Genomic DNA, 23,658 nt, shown 5'->3' on the forward strand with positions numbered 1-23,658 from the left:
TTGCTTATTCTGTTGTCATCACCCAATTGCCCTCAAAATGTTATAAAGTACACAGAACACATGAATTTTTATAAGAATAAAACAGTTTATTGGCATTGCTTGTAATGGTTACTAAACATTTTCTGAACAAGGACAAAGATTACTGAACAAAGACACAGGTTTTAAGTAAACAACTCTATACAAAAAATCTTTAGCCTGTAATAGTGTAGTCCAGAGAGCCATAGAGAGAGAGAGTTACGACACTCCCATAGACCGCCATAGGAACTCTGGAATGAGGAACTAACGCGTGTCGTGGAGCTGGTAAATTAATGAAATTACTGTATTGTTTTACTTTTACACACATTAGCCGACCTCTCGTGAATCTAGTCAGTACATTTTATGTAGCCAGTTTTAGTTAATACTTATTGGAAGATAATGCATTAATTGCAGCAAGCTATAGCTTACATGACCAACTCTTCATTAAAGTTAGCTAACTTATGGTAACCTGAAGTATATATTATTTATAATATATATAATATTATAATATATATTCGCGTATGTATGTAGGCCTATGCATATATACACATATATGCATACACACATAACCCTAACCCATTTAAATAAATGAATGAAAAAAACAAAACATGCAGAATGCAGGAAACCACCACTAAATGAGATGACAGGGACAGAAGGAAAGAAGATAACTAACAACTAAAATAAATAAATACAACTAAACCATTGGACTTGTCTGTGGAAAGAAAATAATGTGAAATTAGGTTCTTGAAGCGTGACTGCCGGGCTAGGTAGAGGCTGACGGCCTCCTCGGGAACCTGTTTGAAGGATGTGGCGATGGGGCGATGGGGACAAACTGGCGCTAACCTCTCGAAGAGCCGCAGGTGAATTGGTGTAGCTTTCCCGAAGGGCCTTCATTAATGATGTTGCATAACCTGCAGACATAATAATAATACTGTATAAAGATCATTGCCACTAATGAAAAAACATGAAATTGTCCTGCATATGAATTATAGCAAACATAAACAGTAAACAGAATGTTATGAGATTGCCAGGGAGATTACCCATTGGACCCTAATATGCACTACTAAATGTTTTAAAAAATAAATAAATAAAAAAAATGCAGACCATATTTGATGATTTGAATGTTACTATTAAATGTTATACAATACTAGTGGTAATACACGTGGTAAAGTTAGTAACATAAACTCTGTGAGGTAGTGAATTACTGAGAGGTAACTTAGCTAAACTCTGAAGTGAAAAGTGGATAAACTGTTTCTGACCTAATTTCAGCAGGTAAACTGCATTTAGCCTCCACAACAGCCCTGACGACACGGTCAATGAAAAAGAGAACAGTAGCAGTCTAACGTTATAACAAAACGCAAACACACGATTGCGAAAGCCGCTTGATGATCATCACCACTGATCCAAACACTAGCCACGAAGCCTTCATGACAATATGGACATTTACTTCTGGGCAATTTTGTTTTGGCTTAAATTCGTGAATCACGAAAAATGCTCTTCTAATGTCATAGTGATCGTGCTTGTAGTGGAGGCTATTATGTCAAAGGGAACACGGTAGTTATACAAAATACACACAGAGCTAGCTAACATGCAGCTTGTAAACATTAACGTTAGCATGATGCTTACCGTGGCAATTTCTCGCTTGCGGCAGACGGTGTCTCTCGACCTCGGGACAGGGCAAGCAGAGAGGTTTGCGTTCACAGACGGCAGTGCGGTTGGAAGTAATTTAGCACTCCTCTCACTCTTTAATCCAAGTGAAGTAAGACCATCTTGGCATCCCCTGAGTGGTTATCCTCCTCTTTGAAATGCGCGCTGCATATTCTCGAGTAGGCGGCGACAGAGCTAACGTTAACTTAGCTGAAAAATCTGCTCGCCTAATCTTGACAAACTGCACCCAGCTTCGGAAGATCTATCTATCTATATTTACTTATAAATCTGTCACTGTCAGTGTCACTGCTTCACTAGCTAGCTAACTTAAACTCCTCGTATCACTCTCCCTCAAAATGGTAGGCGGGCCGCGGGGCTGTCTGTCGTCCAACAGTCAGCGAGTGCCTCATGTGACGTCATGGAATGCATTGTGGGAGAAATAAGAATCCTCGCTTAGCTTTAGCTAAAAGCTAACATTTCACCCACTTTTCCGTGTTATATTTTAATTTTTGAGTACCCTACAACATCAGATACAATGGATAACTGTTTAAATGTTTATTACCAACTAGAAAATTGCCAAAAAAGAAAAAAAAAAAAACCTGCACCATGGCCTTTAAAAGAAAAGGTTTAAATATTCCATGTGCCTACAGTGGCTCAAATATAACTTTATCAAGCGACGAGACTACTTTTTGTGCGAAAAAAAAAACGTAAATAACGACTTTATTCGACTTTCCATTACTTCCTTATGGGCGCATGCGCGAGAACTGAGACGAGACCGTTCTTCTTCGACTACTTTTTGTTACCGGCTGCTCACCGCTTAGGAGTTTTACCGCCCCCTACCGTATAAGATGACGTACTGCTATAGCCGGAGGCGCAAAACGTTCTGTTTACAAGCAGTACGTTGCTCTGGATGCTGGCTAGGTGCCTCCATGCGCACGGTTCCCCATGGTAACCGTCTCATGTGTATTATCCACTGTAAGCCTCTCTGAGCATGTGTCTTCCCTTGGCAAGCCATCTGCCACCCCTGGAGTTGAAATTAGTAGCCACCTGCGGTTGGTGCTCCAGTGTTCCTTATGCGTTCCTATGTGGCCATATGTGTATTCGTAAGTCCTCCCTTCGGTTGGCAGCTGGTAGCATGTCCCTCCCGGGATATGTTTCCCAGTGTACCTTGGTAATCCTGTGTCAAAGTGGGATCCCCCCCAAAAAAAAAAAAAAAAAGGTAAGGCAGGGGTCCAGACTTTCGCAGGGCACTGGAAGACAGCTTGAAGATGGCGTGATGGCACAGACCCCCAATCTCCGTTACTTCTGACGTAACTCGAAGTGACTACGAAAGGGAACGTCTCGGTTACGTATGTAACCCTCGTTCCCTGAGTAGGGAACGGAGACGTTACGTCTCCCTGCCACTTCTGCTGTATCGCTGGGTAGACGCCGAGTTCAGTCTTGGCTCCTCAGCGAAGACATACTGCGGTTGCGTTCACTTCCTCCTTTTATACTCACGGAGTAGGGCGGAGTACGCTATGCAAATTTCCGCAGCCCCAAGGCATTGCATGCCATTGGCTCGTTTTTAAATACTATTATTATTATTAGCATTTAATGATATTCTGATAATATAGCCTTTCAATGAATATGTTAAAATATAATTATTATCATTATAGACAACTCTCCAATAATTTCAACCTCAAGAGTGCAGCGAAACTTTTTGCCTTGTGATTTTGTGTGGATTTACAATACTGTGTGCTTACCTAACAGTTTACCATGCTTTATTTTTTTTTAATCATACACTGTCATGAAAACACCATTTGACAAATTAATTCATTAAATACCCAGACAGCAAACTAAATACACTATACACATTTCGCTACGTCACCACGCTGAAACTACTGTTATTGGTTGTTTCACCGGTTTACTTTGATCATGATTGGTTAATCTTTCTGTCTTCCAGGAAACTGGCCAATGACAAAATGCGCGCCTATTTTAGGTTTGAAAATACGTCCGTTATTGTTTGAGTCGGTGAAGGTGTGTGAGATGAACAGCTGCTCTACTGATTATTACTACCCCGTCGGACACGGATTATTTCATAAATTCTTGTTAAATTCTTATTTTGAGCGAATTTGAGTTGTGATATGTCAATGAAGGACAAAAGCTGGAATGTGAACAGAGGATGGGGTCGTAATGTTACGTGGTCTGTAAAAATACTGGCGAAATCACTTCAAGTAAGACAACATTTTTCATTCTTTAACAGTCTAACGTGAACGTTAAACGTTATGTTCCTGTCCTTAATGTATGTACGTTACCACAGTTTCACTTTAGATATGTTAACAAATATCAATAAATGTTTAAAAGGTAGGCTCAGGGGCGTAATTTGCGGGTGGGACGGGTGGGACATGTCCCCACCACTTTTTGCCAGGGTCGATATTGTCCCCACCACTTTTTAAACCCAGACAGCAAACTGACATTGAATCAACGTGGAAACGACGTCTCTCATGACATTGAAACAACGTTGATTTGCTCATCGAATTAACGTTGAACCAACGTCAGACGCGGCATTCTTCAAAGCTAAATGAAATCGAAAATTGGTTTGCTTTTATAACGTTGAAACAATGCGTTGATTTCAAGTTGATTTTCCGTTAGTTTTGAAAGAATGACGCATCTGACGTTGGTTCAACGGCTATTTCCACTGCCACTGGACATGTTGTAAAGTCGGATCTATGTTTTTATTCACGTGTCACGTGATTCATTCATTTACACACATGTCCCAGCCACTTTTTAAAACAAAGTTACGCCACTGGGTAGGCTATTATTGAAATCTGTTGAGTGTTTAGTTTGTGGGTAACGTTAGATTAATGCTATAAGCTGATAATCACCCATTAATGAAGATCATTGTCTTCATTTTTTTACTGTCTGTAGACAAGATTTTTTACAAACTGGTAACGGACATAGTAATGCAGCCTGCAAATGAGTGTTTTTGTACTGCATCAGTGAAGCGCGCTAGAGATACTATTGAAGGGTTAGTTCACCCAAAAATGAAAATTCTGTCAGTATTTACTCACCCTCATGTTGTTCCAACCCCGTAAGACCTTCATTCATCTTCGGAACACAAATTAAGATATTTAAGATATTAAGATCGCTCCTGCATACTAGTCCATAGGCTTCTTGAGGGAATGACTCTCGCTGGCCTCGAAAAGTCATTAAAGACATCGTTAAAATAGTCCAAGTGACTACAGGGGCTCAATCTTAAGTTTATCAAACGACAAGAACACTTTTGTGCGCAAAAAAAACAACAAAAATAACGACTTTATTTCAACTGGTAAGTGATGGTAAGTTTATTTACCATCTGACACTGCTGTGTGTTGTTGGTGGTGGTTTGTGTTAGCTGGCTCAAATGCATGAGAGGTAATTAGTCTCGGAATAAAGTGATAAAATCGTAATTTATTCGTTAGAAGTTCAAAACCTCTTAGAACACTGATAACTGCCAATGATTATATTTGTTTATATTTGTTTTAGGTTAAGCATTGGAATATGATTTTTTCGGGGGGAGAACACCCAAATAGAGACAAATCCACCAACTACAGTAAGTTGTTTTTGTTTTGTTTCTTGTGAATTTTACACACTCTTTCGAAAACCTACACTGGGATTAATATAAAGTATAAAGTATGATTCTCATCATCAAAGAAAGACATTTACTGATAGAAAGTCTGAGTAACTTTTTGTACTTTTGTCTTTCTTCCTCTGACGTGCCGCAGTGAAAGGTCATGTCACCTACCTTCATCAGTCATGTCTTTAATTCACTGGAAAACATTAAGGGAAAGACCCTCAGACATGTCATAACAGGATAAAGGCTGCAGGTAACATTATATTATGGCTTGATTTTGATGTACCAGTTGGCTTTTTTGTGTGCTTCCCTTTCTATGATACACATTTTTCTGATGGGATTGCCATGCTTTAAATATGCGTTTACATTTTAATCATGTAATAACTAACAGTCTCAAAGATGACAGTACTCTGTTCATGTTGTGTGAATGTGTTATAATAGCAAACGTTTGTAGTATTAAATACATTTTAAGATTGTTTATGGAATGGTAAAAAAATCCTGCTTTTTTAGTTCCCAGCTTTTCATTGAATCATTTCTTGTTTGCCCTTCCAGACTCACCAAGGATCCAGATGATTACTGGCAATTTGGTGGAGGATTTTTCTTTAGCTGCTATCACTTCTGGTATGCATTCATTGACCTTTTATGATTTGATTTTACTCAATTTAATAAAAATGTACACTACCGTTCAAAAGTTTGGGGTCAATATGATTTTTTTATATATATAAAATAGAAATACTTTTCTTCAGAAAGGACACATTAAATTGATCAAAAGTGACAGTAAAGACATTTATAGTAATGCAAAATATATATATATTTTTTAATTAATTGCTTTTCTCTTGAACTTTCAACGAATCCTGAAAAATTAATCACGGTTCAAAGGGATAGTTCACTTTGAAATTAATTTTTGATATGTTTTATCTTACCTCAAGGGCATCCAAGATGGTGTCTTTGTTTCCACAGCATTTTCAATTTTGACATTTTTAGGTCAAACCGTTCTTGTCTGTCAGTCATATAATGGAGGTCTATGGTCACCACCTCAAAGAGCATGCACAGAGAAGTCCAAATTAAACATGATTTAATGACTCGTAAATGTAAGTACACATTGATGGCCTAAGACACGAAACGAGTGGTTTGTGTGAGAAAACGAACAGTATTTATATCGTTTTTACCTCTTGTAACCACAGCCACGTCCGACTGATCTGAAGGCACGGGTGCTTCGGTCTGCGCATGCGCCGGGAGTGATCTCTTGCGCGTCTACGACACTCATTGTTTACACAGAGATTCGGAAGTTTTATTGCTATTTCCTATATATCTAAATATGTTTAGATCCCAGTGACAGTTAAAACTTCCGAAATCTCTGTGTAAACAATGAATCACTTCCGGCGCATGCGCAGACCGATTATGCCTTCAGATCACTTGGACTTGGCTGTGGTTACAAGAGGTAAAAACGATATAGGCCTAAATACTGTTGGTTTTCTCACACAAACCGCTCTTTTCGTGTCTTAGGCCATCAATGTGTACTTACATTTATGAGTCATTAAATCATGTTTAATCTGGACTTCTTTGCATGCTCTTTGAGGTGGTGACCATAGACCTCCATTATATGACTGACAGACAAGAACGGTTTGACCTAAAAATGTCAAAATTGAAAATACTGTGGAAACAAAGACACCTACATCTTGGATGTCCTTGAGGTAAGATAAAACATATCAAAAATTAATTTCAAAGTGACCTTTAATATTAAGCAGCAATCAATTCCACCTTGGGGCTCTGAAGAACTGCTTGTTAATTATGGTTGATATTGTACATTTATATCTGAATACATAACATGCCTTGGATAGTGTTGTATACTTTTTCAACTCGACTGTTATTGAACAGTGAAGTGAAAATCTTGTAAATTATTTTGTATTCAGTTTTAACTGTTTTTGCTTTTATTTATGGGCTACAGGATCGTACAGAGAGCAGACAAGAAGTGAAGAGGGAGCAAGAGGAAGCGATGGCATCGGAGCAGACCTCAAGCTGGGACTCTACTAGAGCAATGCAAAAGGCTGTCGCATTTTATTGAGATGCTAAGTTTTTCTACTGTTACTGTACACTTAAAATATTAAATGTATTTCATCTAAGTTTTACTGTAATTGAACAAAAACTGTCTTTTAAGTATTCCATTCAGATTTGTACTTTACTTTAACATTACTTTGAAAACACTGCAAGTTAAAGTTTTCAGATGTAGAAAGTATTTTTAGACTTTTTTTTTTATTTTCCAAAATAAAACTTGTTTTACAATCTTGAGCATGTGCTAACTCTTTATTAAATGTGTTTGTAATTAAGCCATTGCTGTCAGTCATTTGACATTAAACAATGTTTTAGTGTAGACTACAGTATGTACAGTTAATCACTAAATCAGTTAGCATTGTTATGATCGTGTATTCAAATTACGTTGTAATTTAATGTATAATTGTATTCTCCCATGTTGAAAGGTAAGACTGAAACAATATCACGATAGCAACGATTCAATTTGCAAAACCGAAGCATAATTAAATGTTGGTTTAACTTCGACATACAACTTTTACTCACCAATATTGAAAGGAGAGATCGTGAAACAACGTCGCGACATCAACAGTGAAACAACATTCATGATGTCAACGGTGAAACAACGTTGCAAAATCAACGTTGATTAGATTTGCAAAATCGAAACATAATCCAATGTTGATCCAACCTTGGTCCCTGACGTTGTTTCACCGGTGAATCAACGTTAAAATGCCAGCTGGGTCTCATGTTTTTCTTCCTCTTTTCGTGACAAGAAGGATAGTTTCGCTTCATTTTGTCATGGACTTCGGACGTACACATTAATTAGTGCGCGACACGAGATGGAGGCGCGGCCTGAGTAATTTGCGGTGTCTTACCATACGCACCGGTCGCGTGCAGTCTATGGTCGCGTGCGGCACTGCAGCCACGTAAACAGTTTGACTTTCACTTTCAGTGCCCGAATGGAAGTGAATGAGGCTTTGCGATTTTTATATTATTTTTTGTCTAGGCCTACGTGAAATTCTACATCCAATGTCCGATTTTTTTTTTCCTCAGAAGGGCAACCTGAGTCGAGAAGGGCATATGGGCAGTTGCCCGGGCAACCTGAGCAACCCCCCTGTGCACGTCCCTGATGTAGTTTATGGCTGCTGAAATGTACATTTTACATTATTGTTCCTCTGCCCTTAGAAGACAAATGAAAGGTTGTCTTACCTAGACCTTGCTCTGGACCAAAGTTTTTTATGACAAGGCCTGTCCAGGTTTGCTCGGTGACACAGTGAATGATAAATTCGTCCTCTTCCACCTTTTTCTTTGGGGCTGGTCTCCACTGCCGCTCAATGTTGTCCGGCCTTGGGCAGTTCATCGTCCAGCCCTCAGTTCATCGTCGGCTTGCGGAGTGTGAAGTAAGCTGAAAGACAGAATGAAATAACTTTACTCATGTGATTCACTGTAAATAAATGACCTAGTTTGTTTAGAGTCAATGTGTGTAAATGCTTTTTTGATGGATTCGGAGACTTACACAGCAGATATTTCTCTCTCTGTGCGTACTGATTGGCCCTCCACTTATCACTGAAGGCATGGTCTTCTGGAAAGCCGGACTCCATCCTTAGCTTTTTAGATGGAGGCAGACCATCCAGCGAAACCGGAAATCTTTCCAAGAATGAGACAAAGTCTCTCCGAGATCCTCCAGCAGCTTCACTCGTAGCCAATGATGTCTCAGACTCGCTGTTTAAGTGAGAAATACAAGGTTTATAACATGAAAAAAAATGAATGAAAACTTGATAATCTGCAGTGCAAATAGTTTGTGATGAGTTATGTCCTGGTTGGTTGAAGAGACATACCTTGCCAATGATTCCAGTAGCAGAGCTGCATCCATGACATCCTGAGGATTGACAAGCTGGGGGCCATGTAATTGAGAAGTGCCCCCTTTTGTTGCGCTGGGAGGTTCTTGGCAGCCGCCTCAACTGCCCTCCGCACACACTGGCTGGTGAAAGGGGCCATCTCATACCTGCAGAAAGACAATGAAAAACGAAATATTAATTGTGGTGTGATACTGACAAAATGTGGATCCATTTACACACATGCACATGAATCTGTGTAGGTACTTACAATTCATGGAGACGGTTAATGTCGCGTGAGACACACTGGACTGCCTCGCCGTCCGATGAAACGAAAAAACTTTTGCAGTATTTTTGAGGCTGTAGATTATCAGGCCTGATCTTACAAAAGTACAGCTCCAAGAACTACAAAAACAAAAAAACAAGTTAATAAATGTAAAACACTGGTGGTAAGAAATCTACTGTTTGCATCATGTGAAAACTTACAGCTTGCTCCTCTTTAGTGATGGCGATCTGCATTTTTGAGGCTTTATCCCCCTGTAGGGCAACCACAACCCTTTCACCCAGCACAGTTCTGTTGACCCATTCTTCGTCCTGGAAAACATTGAAAACGTTAGACTTACTAATGCATACTTGTGCAAATAATACAGTATATCACAAGTATAAACTCATTAAAATAGATGAACTTACCATTAAGGCTTCCACAGCTCGTGAAACACTGCACGTGTCTGAAGACCAATATCGCTTCACAGTAATAGCTTGGTTTGGGAGGTGATGGAAACTACAGTCGTTGGCAGGATCAGAGACGGGCTCTGGCAGGATCACTCTGATTTCGTTTTCAGCTTATGTTCAAAACAATCGCGTTTAAGCCACTGAATTAGTTTAGTCCGGTTATACATACAACCGCGAACAGCACATGTTGTCCCTGAGCTCCGTAACGACATCTCTCATAAAGATTTGCGTCTTTTAAATAGTAAAATAATTCTCAGAAAAACAGCTAGCCTCTTCGCTAACTAACACAAAAAAACACCATTGGAATGCTACTTCCACCGCCACAGACCACAATCTCAGTGTTCATGTTGCACATTTCTTATTCTCTGTCAGTACAATGAGTTAAATGGGTGAAAAAAACGTCCTCAATATTTTGGGGATGGCCTGCTTGGCCTGGCTCAGACATTTCAATAGGGAGGCTTTGCTAAGCACCTTTTGTTCTTTAACAGTCTTTACCGCAGTCCGGTGCATGGCAACCTTTCTCTTCAGTGACTTTCTGATGCTCATCATCTCCCTGCGCAGACCAATCAGCACTGTCTTTGACAGTCGACAGGAAGGGGGAGGAGTTTCACAAATGTGATTCAAGAATTGAGACACGTTCTGCACATAATACTCAATTGTTGTTTCCTTTTTGTGGGCCTTGCGCAGGGAGGCGACCCACCTGCACACAAACAAACAACAAACGCCCTCTATGAACACTCATTTTTATTATTATTATTATTATTATATATTTTTTTTTAAAACAGCATTAAAAGAGGCACATAATAAGAAAATGACTAACGCATGAATCCTGCTCGTCTCGTTCAGGAAGATCAGGGTGCTCAGTCTCGTCTTACCCTCACTCATGTGTGTTAAGAATTGATTAATTCTATACATTTCGGCATTTACATCATCAGTATGTTTAGATGATGGGTCTGGCCCTAATTGGTTGAGCCGAAACTCTTCCGTGATGTTATCTGTGCACAAAGACAAATGACTTACTTGAAAATATATTAGATATCAGAATGTATAATTTAAAGACACAGAGCAGTGACAAATATTAAATAGTGACTTACTTTAAATTACACATTCTAATGCCGGGGTTGTACTGCACTGCAAAAAAGCTTTTCTTATAAGTTTTTGCTTAAAAAAATCAAAATCATCTGCTAATGGAACAAGAAAAATAATTTTAATTCAAACAAAAACAATTTTATTTTTTTATTATTTCCAATTCGCTTAGTTTTGATTTATTTCCCATCTTCATTGAAGACTTTTTAGATATTTGGACTGGAAACAAGACCCAAATACTAAGTAAAAAAAAGCTTTTTCTGCAGTGTGGCAATGACATTTCAGAAAACACCCAGTTAAAACAATGCAAGTGCACTCACTCAGTGTCACCCCATGATCTGGGGGGCTCTCCGGCTCCTGAAAGCTGGGTGGCTGCTGGCTGGTGGAGGGCTCTACATCACTGGATGGCCCGGGCACGGTGGGCAGAAGGGTCACCTCCAGACCCGAGAGAGGAGATGAGCCTCCTGGTTGCCTTGCTCAATCTTCCCGCACCCTTGGATGCTGACCTCTTCTTCAACAGACGGTAATGTCGCGCAGGGCAGTGGTCAGCGTGTCAACACTTTGATTTAGGTTGCTGTTCTCAAGCCGCAACTTTTCCACCCTCTCTTTGCAGTCAGGGTTGCTGCACTCTTCCACGTCCTCGTTTAAGGGCACATCAGGATCCTCAATTTCTGGAAGCAAGTCCAGGGTGCTTACCAAGGGAACCGCTGGGTTAGTGTCCCTAAGTGCTGCAATCTGTGAGAGATTCTTCTTTCTCTTAACAGTCTGGAGTGTGTTGTCCCTTTCAGCACTGGACAGCTCCACGTGGGATTTAAGGTGCCGGTCGATCCTCGTTGTTGACCTGCCACATCCAGAAACAGGGCAAACGCAGTTCCTAACATCCACCCGTCCAGAACTCAAAGAGAGCAGAAGCTTCCGCTCTTCTTTATTCTCCACCTTATGAAAAACCACAAGATGCTGGCTCATCCGAGAATACATCCTGAAACAAAGCTGGCATAATGTAACAGGCATTTTCTTTTGAGATTGAGGGAAAAATTTTGCAGAGAAGAATAGCAAGAGTGTCTGCTTCCAACAATGCTCAACTCAGTACTGAGAGAATGAGGGAGTGCCTTGCAGAAGCTTTGCCAATTTGAGTATAACTTCAGGTAAGCCACTATGTAGTGCATGCACAGAGGAGTGGTTTGTGCATGCATTAGATAGTGACTTACTTTAAATTATACATTCTGATATCTAGTATATTTTCAAGTAAGACACAGAGTAGTGATTTCAGTGCGTTGTATCATGTCCCCTGAGTGGTGTATTTGAAGTAATTCACTATAATACCAATCACTGCATGTGTCTTCCTTCAAAATATACTATAGACCTGGATGTAATTTTGAAGTAATTCACGATGCAATGCTTGGAAAACCAGTGCAATTTGACACTTACACCTGCATGCGTCACGCACATGCCCAGTTAGGGCTGACTTGGGCAGAGCTCTGGTGTTTGGTCAAATGTGTGTAGAAAATGCAGGTGGAGTCGGTCCATGCAAAACTTTATTAATTAAAAGTTGTTGTTTTTTTCCATAAAATCAGTTTGATCACATAAGGTGGTCTGAGCTGGTTTCAATCCCACGTCTCCACCAACAAAAGGGTCCAATCCACAACACTGGGCTGACTGACCACTAGCCCACAGTACAAGTGATGACTCTTCAGTAAGAGTCATTCAGTTAACTTTATAATTGTAAATATAAACATGTATGTTGCATCTATATATATTTGCAATCTATACATCTCTATCTCTATCTATATGTGTTGAAATTCCCAATTCCTGTCGAAAACACCATCCCACTTGCAACGTATTTCACGGAGCCCCTGTAGGCTCCCCGTGGACAGTATGAGTTTATGCAAATTATTCATAATTAATATCAGAAATGTACATCAGTGTGTTGTATCGTGTCCCCTGATTGTTGTACAGTAGGTTTGACCACAAATAACCCCTTTGTTTATGAAATATTACATTTAAAGCGTTGTCCATGAGGAGCCTACAGGCGCCCTGTCAAATAAGTTGCAGGTGGGCACCGAACTTTGAACGGCTATAACTCGGGGACCCAGCAGCCTAGCCACACCAAACTCGGGTCAAAGTAAGGTCTCCAGGGGCCCTCTCCAACGGGCCACAGCCGTGCTTCTTGCGCCCCCACAGGCCGAGAAACGGGGCCCAACAGGAAAGGGTGCACTTCAGAAGGAAGGGTCCCAGAGCCTCGGGACTCTGGGGTCTGAGAGGGCCCCTAGAGAGCCCCCATCACCCCGAAGGACGATCCGCTGGGACTCGCCATTTCCGAGATATAGTCCGTTTTGTCCAAAAGTCCCTTGTGTATAAGCGGCTGTATCTCGGGAGTTGAGCCGAGTTGGAGCTCGAAACTCGGGGCAGTATGAGGGCCCGTGGGGCCCCTTCTACCCCCACCGTCGCCAGCTCCTGGGACCTTCTGTTTCCAAGATATGGCCACTTCCGGTCCAGGTTTGACCGGATGTATCTCGGAAACCAGGCCGACTTGGAGCTCCAAACTCCGGGTGTGGAGGGTCACCCATAGGGCCCCCATGACCCCAGAGTATGGAGCCCAAAGTCGGCTTGGTTCTCGAGATACACCCAGTCAAAATCAGCATCCAACTTGTAGCTTAATAAGTTACTGACTGGACTTCACCACATAGTGTGAAATCCCCAAATGTTTACAGGATCTGACCCGCTGAAAATGTCTAAGTAAGAAACAGCATCCATCCTGTAACCTATTTGACGGGTCTCCTATAGGTTTCCCCCTGGACGTTCGAATATTATGCAAATTGTGCCTAATTAATGTCTGTAATGTACATGAGTGTGTGGAGCTGTGTCCCCTGTGTGGTGTACAGTAGGTTTCACCTCATAAAAGCACTGTAGTTATGAAATATGACCCATTAATGTACAGTCCGGGAGGAAGCCTATAGGAGATCTTGTGGAATTCTAATGATACATTTACCTGACATAATAAATTGTTATATTTGGCTATTCTAACAGACTTTGACTTTATTTTCATTAGAGTTAAAAGGAATAGTCAAGCATTAACTTATTAAATGATGCACAGATATCATTGATAAACCCTTTTCATTTTATGGAGTCAGATGAAACGAGTTAATACATAAGATTAAATGTATTGCATTTAATTAAACATCACTTTGCCTTGGAAAAGACGGAACACGCATGAAACCTTCATCACGAATCGAATTCCACAATTTGGGTCGATTTCGTGGCCCTTTTTACAATACAGATTGTTTGTGGTAAGATTAGACCGTAGTCATTTATCTTGTCAGTGTGCTTGTTTTAACAAGAGAAATAGTCGACTTTCACTAATAACACAAAACAGTTAACTTACATACCAATACATCCATATGAAGAGGTTGTTCTGCAGGTTCGTCGTCGTCTTTATCAACTCGCTCGCTCTGGCTCGCTGGATGGGCCCCGTCTGCGCAATACCGGGCGACGTCACGTTCCTTTTGTTTATTTCTCATTTAATGTTAGATAATGCAGTTTTCCTCTTCAGTTATGTCATCTGTAATTTTGGTTATTGGATTAGAGGTTACACTTCTCACGCACCACACACGATTGAATCAATCACTTCAATAAACCAGAATGAAGGATCAAAGAGAGATATTATTACTGGTTATTAGATCAGAGAGGTGATATGATCACTGTTCAGTTTCAGACCGTTAGCCCAATCATCATTTCATAATAACCAGAAATGCCAATTCATGAAAGAACATTGATTTGATCCTATTCAAGCTACAGGCTTTCTCTGCGCTGGTGACAAACTGAAGTCTCTGCTTTTAACATTTAATGTATATTGGCATATATGACAAACAATATGCCCCAAATGTTAAAATAAAAGTAGAGAAATTTATTTATATATATATATATATATATATATATATATACAAGAAATAAAAGTAACGTAAGTTAGTTTGTCTGTATGTAATGATAGTAGTGTGTATATATGAATTAGTAATGTAGTTAGCAAGTGTTTAACCATATTCATGAGAGGAGCATGCTGAGAACTCTGGATTGGTCGGCTCCTGAACCGTTCACCAGAGCCGGATGCCAGCCCACAACATTTTTTGGTCGGGAAGTTCGGTCTGGACTCGATCCATTGAGGAGAAATTATGATCAGACAAAAAATGATCGGGCCAATCAAATTGCCAGGGCGGGCTTTAAACGATGATGGACAGATGATCTGCAGGGATCTGCATCTTCCCCGCTCTCCCCCTCCCTCTTATTTCCGTCAATGCAGCCAACGAGACATGCGCCAAAGCGGGAGCCGGTAAGAGGACTTTTCACGAGTGAAGGTATTATTGCGCCAAGTTGAAGTGCTCTAAAGCACTTTTTTATGGTATTCCGCCATACAATATAGTCATCAATTTTAAACGCTTAGAAAAATTCAACGTTTTATTTTGTGTCACCAGCCTAGGTCGAGTTACACTAATCGAGTAACTGTGTTTAAATAGGGAAAACGAGGAAGTGTTTGGTCGCCTCTCTTTTGGGCCCATATTTAATGCACTGGGCTAAGTGCTAACATAGTTTTGCGGCAATACAGAGCGATAGAGTGCACGCACTGAGACGAGAGAGGTATGCATCAGCTCGTCTTAATTAAGGGAATAACATAGTTTAATATGAAAACCCGGTGGAGTATCCCTTTAATGTGGTTTCCACCGTAATGGACAGCGTCGCTCACGTTATACAGTGTTCATAGAAATGTAGGCCTATTGAACAGGCTAGTTAGGTAATAGACTAATAGTGATAGTTTATTGTTAATAATACAATCAAAATCGACAAATGTGAAGGTTCTCAGTCCACTAATAATTCAACGAAGTTTAAAACCTAGGGCAGTTCAAAACGGTTACAAAAACATACCAGTAGGTGTTGCACTGTGTCTGCTGTGTGCGATCATGGAGATATTGATTTATGTTCTGTAATAAAAGCTTTCCATTATAACTGTGCTTTCACAAATCATGTTTCTTAGCACTGCTGCTTAAGGCATTAGCCTACTCACCAAAATAAGCTCTTTCTTTCTCCTCATGTTTGGCATATTTGATCATGTAGACTATATGGTATCATGATTTGGCAATTATTAAATAATAAAACAGTAGATCAACATGAAAATCACTGCAGTCTGTGATATTTAGAACAAGAATCTGGTGGATTTTTCTAAAAAAAAAAAAAAAAAGATTTTATTGTTTTTTTTTTAAGTCTACCGACACCAAGCGCATAGCTACACCTTGAGCCTACGCAACTTCGTGTCCCAGCTAGCATGAAGAATCAGCCCGAGCTCGGCTGCCCCGCGGCGTCTGCGGCTACGTGTTAACCGGGCCGATTGTGGCCCGCAGCTCGCGCTGGAACATGCATTTTTGTTACGGCTGTGAAACACTGGGCCGATTCATGTTCACCATAAAAACCGGCTCCGGCTGTATGATCTAGACCACTTCTGGAAATGACTCGGCTTAGGTTAAATCAAGGATGGTTTAAAAAGCAATAGCCTAATAACATTAAAAACATATTTTAAAATTGACGTAAATTCCTGACCGTATCAGATAATGTTAGATGCGGTAGTTATATGCGGTAAATAATAATTAAATAGTTTTGCACAGAGGATTCTTTAATATACCAAAGCGAAAATATTTAGTTGTCATGAAAATCATTCTTTACATTTATGTATTTTAAACATGCATTCGCGTTTAAGCTGACATAGACGCGCAATATAGCTATGTTTAAGCGTAAATGCCGTGACCATGGGTGCGAACGCGCTTCTCCGAAGAACAGATTGGGACAGCAGTAGGCTATTATACTGAGGCAGCTTTGAAAAGCTGTCTATGGAAAAATCTACAGAAAAGTTTTGGCCCATGGTGGGACTATCATTGGATACCACCTGATGAATTTTGTTTTTCTAGCACCTCATATTCATTGTATAATAGTCTTTTTTGAAATGTGTACCTTGAAATGTTTTACATTCCAGATTGATTAAAGGCCAGATGTTGTCAGCAATTATAGGCATATTGGTAATGAGCAGAATAACCTATACTTAACAACTGCCATCATTATTTGATACAAGACCACTTGAGAACACCTAAAGTTTTAATAATATTTATTGAATATAATTTATGGAATTCTACTTTAAAATAGCCTACTTTTTTCAGATAAAGTTCATGCAGCGTAGTGATGCACAGTTCACTTCTCCATCATCTGTTGTGATATCTGTCATTGCACAGTCAATATGATATACTGAGCTGCAGTCAGAGGGACTGTAAGCAAACAGAAGTTTAATGCTTATGCTGATTAAGACACATAGGGCTAGGTGTACAGACACATTCTCATTTCTTAATTTTCTGCCATTCTAAAACATTTTTATGTTAATATTTAAACTTTCATTGAAATATAAAGACAGTGCTGCAAGTCTGATCATAAGTAAGGACATTAAAGTATGGACATGAATGTTCAAAAGTTACTGGAAACATTTTGTTGCAGTTATTGCTGATGTAATCAGCTGTAAGAAAAAATGAAGTGGACGTCGAAGATCTCAAAAATGAAGTTTATTTACAGCATAGCAGTGGCAAGGCACACGAAGCACCTTGGGTTCACCGGCGTCAGAATGAACCCCGAACATTCAAATCTTCAACCTTTTATCCTGTTACTGTCCTCTTAATGTAAATGAAGTTGCTCTTGTCGTAACAGCTGTGTTCTGTCTTTGATCTTCTTTCAAATAAGAACGACCAAATGTTTAAAGCAATACAGCCAAATGTTTAAGGTGATAACATCTCTTTGAAGCCCCCTAATCAAGATGGTTCTTGAATACCTGCTGTCCTTCCCACGCTATAGGTGATGAACATGACTGTGATACTTTTAAGATTGTAAGGAATTGATTCTATGATAAATAAGCTCTTTTAAGTGAAGGAACCTTTCAATATAATCTATATTGGAGTGGAAGTTGGATCGAAGCAGACTATAATTTCTTACAGTCCCCCCTATGATTCTCTTGGCCACAAGTAGCATCACATCCACTCCCTTTTCCTAAATAACACCTCCCTATCCTGGTGGGCAGGTGCCCAGTGGCGGTGCCACCCTGGCTTAGGTTGCCCCCCTATGGCCATCGGAGAAGTCTTACCCGTCATAGGAATGACACCTCATGCACACTGGTTAGTGGTTACAGCTCACTTGAGCAGACTTATCATAGTTTGTGTTAAGAATTATTATTTGTTTTTTTTTTTAAATATTAGGGTTTTTGAGAGGTAATCAAGAACCATCACATCCAATGGGAACGTCCAATATTGATCATAGAATTTCTTCAACCTGACGTTTCAACATGGAACACATACAACATAATATAACGCACTGATGATAATAAGAATGATACATACACAAACAGCAGTTTTAAAGGTTACATCTCAAAGTAAACCAGTATAAGCAATAGCCAAGTCTCCATCATGCATTTGTTTTTGTCAACACTTCATTGTTTTTTTTTTGTTTGTTTTGTTTTTTTTTCACAATGTGTATCAGTGATGTTAGCATTTTGTTTTAGAATTTATAGTGTGTGTGTGTGTGTGTGTGTGTGTGTGTGTGTGGTTTTTCATTTTCTCAGTGTGGACATCCTTTATCCACATGTGTGCATCCACTTGACAACAATATATCTAATGCAAATGATACTTGTCTCTTCATGTTTAGTCTTTGTGTCTTTGTGCATTTCTTAGAGTGGGTATGTCCTCTGCACACTTGTTTTCCATCTATGTGCAAAGACTGCTGTCGGTAGTCTCTGAAATGGTTTGATCTTTTCTCATTGTCCATTCTTTTTCACATGGACCATAAGTTCTTCTAGAAGAAGCAGTCACTGGTGTTGTTCGAGTCTGTGCCTCTTCATCAGTTCCATCCAAACCATGATGGGTCTCATGGTTTCTAGATCTTTTAGGCCTGGATTTCTGGATCTTGCAGGTCTGGAAATCTCTGTATTCTGTTCTTTTTCTTGAGAGAATCCCCTGGCTCCACTGGTTCTACTTCCTTCTCGTCCTTCGAACGACCATGTCATCTTTCTCCAGGAGGTTACACGTTTCAGGCAAACATCTCACTGCTTCTATCTAAAATAATGATCAAACGAAAAGGTTGCCCCCCCTTTCCCCACAATCATCTTTTCACATTCAAAAGTCACAGAAGTTTAATCTCAAAACATCAAACATCGGTAACATTTAAAACAAAAAAATATATATTCCTAAACATAATGTCATTAAAACATTTGTTATAAATTACAACTACATAAAGAATCACCCCCCTTTTGATAGTAAACCCTTTTCTAAAACGTGTTACTATCATAAACCTAATTCTAATTTGCATCAGCATCTGCTTGAGACTGAGCTACAGTCCTGTTGCTCATGCGTTGATACGTTGGACAAGGTGTGAATCGCTTCTTTATTTCCTTTCAACATTGCCAACTGGGTTTCTAAATTGCCTATTTTCTTAAGCAAACCATGATAGCTCATCTTTCTTTTGTGTGACAAGTGACACCTTCTTGCCTTGTGCCCCATCAGTCCACAAGCAAAACAAACAACTTCCTGATCTTCCTTTCTTTTCTCCAAACAGTGCCTTGCAATGTGACCATCCTTTCCACATGCATGACAGACAAAGCTTTGCTGAGGTCTCTCATTGTCTTGACAATGTCTAGCAATGTGACCAGCTTTTCCACATGCATAGCAAATAATAACACCTTCTGAATTTATTCTTGCAAATCTCCTTGGTCTATGATGGAAACCATTAGACCATGTAGAACATTCTCTCTCGCCAACGGCAGCAACTGGATGTCTAGATTTGACCGTTTTCATTTGACTATTTGCATTAGCATTATTGTTGTAAAACTGTGTCATTTTACCAATGATGTCACTGTATTCAGAGAGTGGTGTCACAAGCATTGTCACAGCAGACCGGGTGAGTGGGTCACATTTGTTAATCAAGGCAGTCTTGAAACTGACATCATTCTTAGTAATATCAGGATTGCCACTGAAAGTTTTAAACATCTCCAATAATCGTTCTGAAAAAGCTGCTGGATGCTCCCCTTTCCTCATGCGCATCTCAGATATTCTATCCCAATTAACTGACATCACACCTAAGACTTCAAGCAGTGCCTTTTTCCTCTCTGACTTATTAGCATTTCTGTCCTTTACTTTCTGAGTTAAGGCTCCAGACAAAGTGTCAGGCAAGCACAATCTTAACACAACGCACACATCACCGTCTGTTAAATTGTACACTTCAGCATATTCCTCCAAGTTTTTCAGAAAATCTAATGGATCTTGTTTGGCAGGATCAAATTTACCAATATTCTTGATCATAGTTTCTAGTTCAGTTGGATTAAACCCTCGGACTATGGTAGAGGTCATTGATTCTTCCCTACCTTCACTAGCACGCATAGTCGTCGTAGTATGGACTGGGGCCATGGGAAATCTGACTGTACAGTCTGAGTATTGGCTACTGAATGACTGAGAATCTTTTCCCCAACCCTCAGCTCTGTCTTCCTGCAAATCTGGCATTTCTGGAACTGGGTTACACAATCTGACATCTAACAATGTCTTACTATGGTTTTCCTCAGTTGTGTCACTCTTTATCATGAACTGACAAGCCGCATTTGCTTCCTCCAAATATTTGGACAATGTTTCCACAGATGATTTGAGCATACTATTGTTAGTTCTAAGAAGTGCGATCTCATTCTGCATCTTGACCTTTTCTTCTTTCCATATCGTTTCACTAGCCAGGTAATTCTTTGTAGAAATCACCCCAACACTGAGTCGCTCATTTTCAGCCTCTAACTCATCTACTCTCCTCCTAGTTACTTTGTATGAAGCAAAAAGAGCTTGAAGCGCATTAGCAATTTTCCCATTTTTGTTCTTAGGCATTTTGGGATCATTTTCAAACTTAGAGATGGCCCACTCATATGGTTTATCAACAATATTCTCTATTCCGTCAAACATTCCCTGAGAACCGTGTTTAGCAATGTATTTCACAATAATTTCTTCCATTTTCAAAAGTTTTATCTGGCTTTAGACTATCTCGTGATCTAATAGTTATTCACAAAGTCTGATTTTAAATAACTACCATTCGTCTAATTATTCACAGCTCCAGTACTTCGGACGCAAATGAACAAGATAGCCACACTACCTGAGGCTTAACTTAACCATGGCCACATTCTTTTTAAACCATAAATTTCACTGGACAAAACAGTTTAAAAAAAAATAACACTGTCACAGTACGTCGAACAAAACCACACTACGTCGGGTTTTATGTTATTTTCTTAAAACAGTTGACTTATCCACAGAACTTTGGGCTTAAACAATATTTCTAAAATTTAAAACACTGCCACACGTTGGGCAAAACCACACTGCTTCGGGTTTTTTGTTTTAAATTTCACACACCCACGGTGTCAGACTCACTAATCTACACTTTAAAACTGTTACGGAAGCAGACGGACAACAGGGTAAGTAATAGAGAATAGTCTTTAATTTAACAACAGAATGTCAGGAACCCTCAATGGGCAGCAATGTAATGGAAATGGCAGAGTTCAGATCCGAGCAATTCTTGAGACTAGTCCGTGAATGGATAAGTGAAATATTTCTTTCGTGGACTCGACAGGCGGAGATTCCTAGATCCACACCGTAGTGTGCGACAGACAGGCGGATGGCACACACACACGCTCCCTTTGAAGGAACTGGAAAGCTTACGGCTTGCCCACCTCTGAATCGTAGCTCTGGACAGACTGGAATTGCCACAGAAAACTGGTAAGGAAACACAGGTTAGATTTGGTAGTGAAACTCGCGGAGAGAAGCACTATGAGTCCGCTTCGTTTGAACGAGCCCGGACAATGAGAGGTGCGTGATGTGTGCTTATGAAGCAGTGTAGTTGATGAGGTGCAGGTGTCTCTCGTCAATACTCTGGTGACTGTGATCGCTGGGTGATTGTGGTGGAAGAACCTGGCCAATCCGTGACATTACCCCCCTCCCCAGGGCCCGCTCCTGAGGGCCGAGGTCTCCGACGCCGTGGTGGTCTGCCTCGGCCACGAGGTCCAGGATACTGAGGATGACTGGAATGGAATTCTTCAAAGAGCGTGGGATCTAGGATGTCGACTCTTGGAATCCATGACCTCTCCTCTGGTCCGTATCCCTCCCAATCGACAAGATATTCCAGATGACCACCACGACGTCGGGATTGAAGGATTTCTCGCACAGAGTAGACGGAACCTTCTTCCAGCATCAGGGGGGGAGGAGGTTCCTCTGCATGACCAGGTTCTGTGGAGGGAATCAGAGGTTTGTGAAAAGGTTTGAGCAAAGAGATGTGAAATGTGGGGTGAATTTTGTACTGCGGTGGTAGCTGGAGTTTATAAGTGACGGGATTGACCTGTTCCAGGATGGTGAAGGGACCAACAAACCTAGGACTAAGTTTCTTGCAGGGCAGACGCAGACGGATATCACGAGTGGAGAGCCAAACCTTATCTCCCGGAGCGTAGACTGGACCCGAACTCCTCCTCCGGTCCGCTACTATCTTGGATCTGCGAACTGCCCTCTGCAGGTGATGGTGAGCTTCGTCCCAAACCCTCTCGCTCTCCCGGAACCAGTAATCCACTGCGGGGACCTCAGATGGTTCACCATCCCAGGGAAATAGCGGAGGTTGGAATCCGAGTACACATTGGAACGGTGTGAGGCCAGTCGTGGGTTGCCGCAGTGAATTTTGGGCATACTCAGCCCAGCCCAAGAACTGGTTCCAGGAGTTCTGGTGGCCATTACAGAAAGTCCTGAGGAACCGCCCCACTTCCTGGATCTTCCTCTCCGTCTGGCCATTGGACTGAGGGTGATAGCCAGAGGAGAGACTGACTGTCACACCTAGTAGTTTAAAAAACGACTTCCATACCCTGGATATGAATTGGGGTCCCCTGTCCGATACGATATCTTCTGGGATCCCATAATAGCGGAAGACATGATTGAAGAGAAGTTCGGCAGACTCCAGGGCAGTAGGAAGACCTTTCAAGGGTATTAGTCTGCAGAACTTAGAGAAATGATCTACTATGACGAAGATACAGGTATTTCCATCTGATGAAGGTAAGTCGGTCATGAAATCTACTCCTAGGTGTGACCAGGGGCGGTTAGGGATTGGTAAGGGATGGAGCTTCCCTGCTGGTAGATGTCGGGGGCTCTTGGACATGGCACACTCCTTACAACCTCGTACATACCTCTTCACATCCCCTGCCAATCCCGGCCACCAGAAGCGTTCGGATAGCAGCGAGATGGTGTTGTTGGCCCCAGGATGCCCAGTGCCCAAGGAGGTGTGAATGGTGTGGATGAGATCTACCCGTTGTGCCCTAGGGATGAACTGACGGTGTGGTGGGCAGCCCGGTGGAGTTAGTGGGTTAGGAGTGGCGACGGCTGGAGGAGCAGACCATTCGATGGGACTGACGATGATATCTTCGGGTATAATAGATGTGGTTTTCTCAGGAGTTTCTGTGGAATCATATAATCTAGATAAGGCATCGGCTCGAATATTCTTAGGACCAGGACGATAGGTAATGGAGAAGTGAAACCTTGAGAAGAATAATGACCATCTGGCTTGACGAGGACAGAGACGCTTCGCATCACGGAGGTACTGGAGATTCTTATGATCAGTTATGACTTGAAACGGATGAGTGGCACCCTCCAACCAATGTCG

General features: G+C 40.9%; 1 protein-coding gene and 2 long non-coding RNA genes across 3 annotated transcripts in view; 1 reads left to right on the top strand and 2 right to left on the bottom strand.

Annotated features, from left to right (window-relative positions):
* The window catches only part of LOC120461325 (uncharacterized), a 274,723-nt gene that overhangs the window by 39,250 nt on the left and 211,815 nt on the right, over nucleotides 1–23,658 (bottom strand). The window lies entirely within an intron of this gene.
* Nucleotides 66–2,274, bottom strand: LOC148997549 (uncharacterized). The gene is made up of 2 exons (XR_016146345.1): nucleotides 1,642–2,274; nucleotides 66–926 (listed from the first exon to the last, which is right to left on the bottom strand). It is a non-coding gene; the product is annotated as an uncharacterized LOC148997549 (long non-coding RNA).
* On the top strand, nucleotides 3,723–7,543 carry LOC120478269 (uncharacterized). Its single transcript, XR_005622682.2, has 5 exons — nucleotides 3,723–3,875; nucleotides 5,167–5,233; nucleotides 5,406–5,507; nucleotides 5,807–5,875; nucleotides 7,203–7,543. It is a non-coding gene; the product is annotated as an uncharacterized LOC120478269 (long non-coding RNA).

Source organism: Pimephales promelas, chromosome 2, assembly GCF_988280905.1.
Source record: "Pimephales promelas chromosome 2, fPimPro1.hap1.1, whole genome shotgun sequence".
Taxonomy (NCBI): Eukaryota; Metazoa; Chordata; class Actinopteri; order Cypriniformes; family Leuciscidae; genus Pimephales; species Pimephales promelas.